Source organism: Danio aesculapii, chromosome 5, assembly GCF_903798145.1.
Source record: "Danio aesculapii chromosome 5, fDanAes4.1, whole genome shotgun sequence".
Classification (NCBI taxonomy): domain Eukaryota; kingdom Metazoa; phylum Chordata; class Actinopteri; order Cypriniformes; family Danionidae; genus Danio; species Danio aesculapii.
Window position 1 is genome coordinate 39,131,212 of NC_079439.1, and position 6,648 is coordinate 39,137,859.

The following is a 6,648-nucleotide window of genomic DNA, read 5'->3' on the forward strand; positions in this document are numbered from 1 at the left end:
TGGAGAATCAATAAGATATTCCTTAAGGAGGAACTGTGCACATAAAAAACATGCTCTACTAATACTTTTTGGGTTTTGTATATCATTTTGTGTGTTTAAGTACAATTCAGAGTGTCATGAAATGCACTCAAAATTGCATGCTAAATTACAGGAGAACCCTTTTTCCTGCCTTTGATTTGTTTTTGTTTTTCCTCTGCTTTGATTCTGCCACTGAGTCTTGCTAATGGCCACTTTCTCCCATCCAATAAAGGCAAATTACTGAACTAAAAAAAATCCAAGGAATGCTGGGATGAACATCAACTGCCTGATAGCTTTGTTTTGTGTTTCATTAATTCCCAGACTGTGGGTGTTGAAGCGAGAGACACTTGAGACACAGACAGCAGGAGACTGATGTGATGCAGAATGGGACAGGATGAAAGCAAGCAGAGCCTTCTGAATTTGTCATGGAGTGTTTGTCTGAAGATATTTAATGGACGGCCATTCAGATCTAAAAGAACATTTTAAAAAGAGAAAAAAGTGTTCAAAGAGTTAAAAAAAAGGTGTTCAAAGAGAAACATGAATAGAATAAATATGGCAGGAAATGTGCTTTAAAGGAGATAATAATATATGGGAAGAACAGAGGGGTTTTCAACATGTCTTGTTTTGTGTGATTCAAATTTCGTCCTTTGGTACTTATATAATGCGTGACTTCCTAAATTTAAATGACTGTGGGAGTAGAATTTACAGAGAGGTATCTAAATTATTTTTCTAACTTTTAAGTGTAGTTACTTTAATATAATTAAAGCTAATAACTATCACTGTGTGAGGTACAAAGTCACATCTTGAGTTAAGAGAATTCTTTTCCTCATTTATGACACTGGAGTTCCATAGCGAAATAGCATTATTGTTACACAAAAAAAGTTGCTTCTCATTGCCTTGGTACATTTTGTCAGATCTCAACTGAAATTCCCAAAATGACTTGTTCTGCTTCCATATCATGTAGTCATTTGCAGACGCTATAAAAGCAATATCTCATTATTTTGAACAAATTGCAGATGCTTGGTTACATTCACACAACTGATTATTCAGGATTGTATGCTGTTTTGATCAAAATACATTACTCTGCTTCTCTCTTGAATAGTCTAGGCATTACTTTATTACACTAATCATTACAATTGTTTTCAATTTTGGAGACATTTTGAGGGGCAGGGGCTCAAGTGGAATAAAGAACAATGGTTATCAGAAACAGTATATTTTCATAATGTGAAGCATATTTTCGTCACATTTCTATTAGACTTTGTACTTTTTACATTTGCCATGAATTGTGCAGGTGAATCACTTTGCAGAAAGTGTAGATCAGGGGTGTCCAAACTTTTTCCCTATGAAGGGTCAAAAATCAATCTCGACTGAGGGTGGTGGGCCGAAGCAAAATCTACCAAACTGTATTAGGTTAAAGTTGCTTCCTAATAACTTCCTAATTTAATAATATTTAAAAAAATATATAGAAAAAATGCTTCAATCATACAATTTATATATATATATATTATATTATATATTTTTTTACATTTTATAATGTACTTCTCACAATAAAACCAGCTATTTCATTTATAACACAATGGAGTTATTATTATTTTTTTTAATTTACAAAAATAATAACTTTTACTCTGTAGTGAAATTTATGGTTATGTTAGTTATGTTTCATAATAGTGTTTTTGCCAACTGTCAACATAATCGTATAATAGTATGTTTCATAATAGTGTTTTCAGCAACTGTCAACATCAAAAAACTGTGTTTTAGGGTTTCATGACCCTTTAACAAATCGGATTAATTCACAACATTTAATTAAAACATTTAATTCCAGTTTAGCTTTTTTGTAGGTCAGCAATTAATCAAACATTCAATCATTCATTTTCTTTTTGGCTTTGTTCCTTTATTAATCAGCAGTCACCACAGCGGAATGAACCAATAACTTTTCCAGCACATGTTTTATGCAACGGATGTCCTTCCAGCTGCAACCCATCACTGGGAAACATCCATACACATTCATGCGAACACGGGGAATAATAAAGCTTGTTTGGCATGCTGTCCCAGGAGAGAGCCCTGAGCTTATGAAATCCTCGAGCCCTGGGCTCCCTCCCATTTGCAGGGCAAGAGGGGCTCCTGCCGGAGTCGGGGAAGATTTTTGGGCAATGAAGACTCCTGCGGGAGAGGAGGTGAAGTGTTAGTGGGATGGGTATGGAACTGGGGGAGTGAGGGCCTATGCAGAAAGAAGGAAAGGATAGCGAATTACTCCGCTAGCAGAAAGAAAGATAGCCGAGAAACTTGGCACTGAATGAAGAAAATTAGCGGAGGAACACTATAAAGAGGGGGGGGGGTGAAGTATGATTGAGTTTGAGTGCTGGCGGATTGTTTTAAAGTGAGAGTGAACTCACCGCAATCCACCTGGCCTTCTGCTGCAGAGGGTGAGATGGGTGATAGGAGAGAGATGAGGTCAATATCTGCACCTGAGAGGATTTGGTTTCTTGTGGAGGTGGAGATAGGGGGAGGTTCCATGGCTAGAGCGTTAGACAGCATGGGAAGGGACATATTAAGGGGTGGGTGAAATGTTCTGGGTGTCTGAAGTGGAAGGTGTAGGTGATCCTTAAAGGTGTAGTCTGGCGGTTGAATACCGTCTTGCTTGGTCCTCAGGCTCGGTTTAAGGATCGCGCGAAGCTGGGTGTTGTTGGGCCCCCACTGGCGATCCGGAAAGAGCGCTGTCTTCTATAAGGTTAATGTTGTTGGCTGGGTGGCTGGAATAGTCGTTGTTGGTATTGCTGCTGAACTTGTTGATGTTGTTGTTGTTGTTGTTTTCCATGGTGGTAGGTAGTTTGTATTGGAATTGTTGCTTGGTTTTGCCAGGATTCGGGGTTCTTCAAGACGAAGATATTGGGATAATGAGTTAGGAATCATCTGATTGGAGAATCAATCATGAGCTGATGCGGGAACAATTGAGCACAATCATAAGCATGTGATCCTCTCGAAATTAGTTTCTAAATAACCTTCACTTAAATTCTCTGTGTTGTTTTATGCTGTTAAGCTGTGACACATTTTCAGAGACCCTCCTTCACCCCAGCTCCACCTGTGTTAGATCTGCTATGGGGTTACATATGTATTATGTTTGCAGCAGCAACGTGTTATATTCTCAGATGGCATATCTGTGTATACACTGGCAGTAGCAGGTCTAGGTACTTGCTGTGCCATAATAATCAAAGCAGCAGCTTAGCAGATCTATTCCGCCAAGACCAAATACATAAAAATTGGCCATATAAATATTCATTACCATACTAAATCCCGAGAGTGTTCATGACAGAAATGTTTTACTGGTGAATTTAAGAAATGTACGAAAATGTTACAAGTGTACAATCTGTTGAACTTGTGTGCGTGTTGCTTACTGCAATATTGATAACAACATATCATATTTGGTTGGATTTTCAGCTTTTGATATGATTTGTTTCCACAACCTTATGCAATGTTAAGTTTGTTTCCATCAAGAGTTGTGCATTTGTTGTCACAATCTTGCAGTAATGTGAACTACTTTGTGAAGTCTACACCAATATGTCAAAGATGCCAATTCTCTGTCTGTACAGGTTTGAAAATGGGGTCCTTTTTCACAATTTCAGCCTGATTAATCTTTGCATTGATATTCTGGAATGTAGCGGGGGGGATACGTCTCACACGGCATCACCAAGAGCTCCACTTTCATTCCTTTATTTTGATCATAATCCTCAGATTTCTTCAAACCTCCACCTCAAGAGCATGTTCATCACCACCAAGATAAAAGCACAGGCTTCTCAGCGTTACTTGGTCTACTTGATAGATTATGGACTGCTTGCGTACTTGCTTCTCTCCTCATTTGTCTCCAGTGATCTCCTTTCCTTGTGTCTCCAGTGATCGTCTCCTCATGCTGAGAAGTTTGTGCAATCCTTCACCTCCAGCAAATAAGTGTTCTCCACCATCACTTGTATAGACAGAAAACTTGATTATTCTTCTTTTTGCGATTGATTCAGTCACAAACTTAGAAAACTCACCTCAGTCAATAAACCTGTTTCTTCTCTTCTGTTTCCTTTCAGAGTTATTCTGCAATAACATTTTTTGACATAGTAATTTAAGCGATAAAATGATACACACAGCATAAGTTGGTTAAATAAATCATTGCATATAATAAATCAGAAAAAAACTGTAATACAGAAAGCCTGATTATAAGTTTTAAGTATTTGCTTAATGAAATTCAAGCTGCTACTTTTTTGCCATGCAGTCTATATAACTTTTATATTGATTTAGAGCTGTGACAGTGGTGGAATCATACACCTATGTTTGAAATAAGCTGTATTTTAGGCCTCGATTTGTCTTGAAATGAAAAAAAGAAAAGAGAAGCTCATTCTAGTGTGCTTTGAGTATGCATTTCTTAAACAGAAATAAAACTAGAAATATTTACTTGAAATAAGAAATTATGCTTTATCATTTTTAAACTACTTCTCTAAAATGTACTTCTCAGTAATATATTTAAATTTAAGGGGCAACATGGTGGCTTAGTGGTTAGCACTGTCACTTCACAGCAAGAAGGTTGCTGGTTTGAGTCCCGGCTGGGTCAGTTGGCATTTCTGTGTGCAGTTTGCATGTTCTCCCCATGCTCGCTTGGGTTTCCTCCAGGTGCTCCAGTTTCCCCCCACAGTCCAAAGACATGCTCTATAGGTGAATTGAATAAACGAAATTGTTCATAGTGTATGAGTGTGTATGGGTGTTTCCCAATACTGGGTTGCAGCTGGAAGGGCATCCGCTGTGTAAAACATATGCTGGATAAGTTGGCGGTTCATTCTGCTGTGGCAACCCCTGATGAATAAAGGAACTAAGGTGAAGGAAAATGAATAAACATTTTACATGACTTTTACTGACCCGACTAATCTTAGTAAATTTGGCCTATACTTGTTCACTGACATACAATTATAACATGCATTATAAGTTTCCTTAGCATGGCGGTTGCTTTTACTCTTTTGATTGAGTGACCAATTAAAAAAAAAACATTAAATACTCCCTGTTTTCTATAGTTATTGATGTGACAACAAGGGTCAGGTACAAATGCAGCTTTTATTAAAAGTAGTCAGGCAAATAAGATTCAGTGGAAGAGCAGACAGTAACAAAAACTTATCCAAAAGAGTAGTCGGTATAACAGGTGAAAGGTCAACACAAAGCAAAACAAACATAAACAGGAACCCGCTTACATAATGCTCACTACAGGAAAACAAAACCCAGGCTGCGTCTGAAACCGCATACTATCGGACTATATAGTACTCTAAAATCAATATGCGAACCGAATAGTATGAATTCGAAAATCAGTATGTGGGAAGTACCCGGATGACTTACTACATCTGGCGAGTTTCTGAAGTGTGCATTTCATGCACGCTGCGCTATTCCATGATGCCCCATGAGAGAATTCTTGAATGGGAGTGAAGCGACGCAACTGACGTGGGTAGGTCATGTGACGGATATAGTACGTCCGAGTTCCATTCATATTACTCACATTCATACTGTATAGCACGTACTTTTCTAATGGCCGAGTAGTACGTTTAAAATCAAATGCAGTACCTACTGTGTAGTAGGTGGTTTTGGACAGAGCCTCAGTCAGGATGTGTGAGTGTGAGTGGTGTGAATATAGTCTATGTAATCAGTCATGATCAGCTTCAGCTGGGTGTGTGTGTGATCAAGAGGTGACCTGAAATAGGTGTGACACTACAGGGCATGATGAGATACAAAGTTCGGGTGAATGACAGGGATTGTACTCCAGCGACCCACGAGGGCTACATCACTGTTGATCACAACTTTTGAGACAAGACTTAATGCTAGTCTGTTGTAAAAATGCATCAGCGTATTTGTTTTGTCTCAGGATCTTTTCTTTCTTTCTTTCTTTCTTTCTTTCTTTCTTTCTTTCTTTCTTTCTTTCTTTCTTTCTTTTCTTTCTTTCTTTCTTTCTTTCTTTCTTCTTTCTTTCTTTCTTTCTTTCTTTTCTTTTCTTTCTTTCTTTCTTTCTTTCTTTTCTTTCTTTCTTTCTTTCTTTCTTTCTTTCTTTCTTTAAGCAGCTTAAATACCAAATTTTGAATAAGCCATATACCATAGTGAAATATAGACATGCACATATTTGTGATATTGCTCTATTTGGTACAATACAATAATTTTAAACCCAAAAGCAATATACCACCAAATGTACTATTTCTAAGTAAAAATATTATCTGATATAGTGTCAGCTTATTCCATGCCCTTTTACTTAAAACTTAAAACTAAAAATGTTATACATATAACATTTATATACAAAAAGTGGGCCAATTTAGTCCGAAGTGTTATTCAAGTTGTACATTTACATGCATGAATTATACTTCAACATAGCTTAAATACATGTCATCAAATGAATTTATAACTTATAAAGTATTTCTTCTTCAAAGGGTCATTTTCTATTCAATTACTGATATTAGCATTTTGGTATAAACATCCAAACTGTCTAAAGTCAGTATTAGTTCTCCTGAATTACAGCCCCCTATATATTTTCCCCCATTTTCTGTTTAATGGAAAGAAGATTTTTTTCAACACATTTTAAACACAGCACAGTTTTAATAACTCATCTCTAATAACTGATTTCTG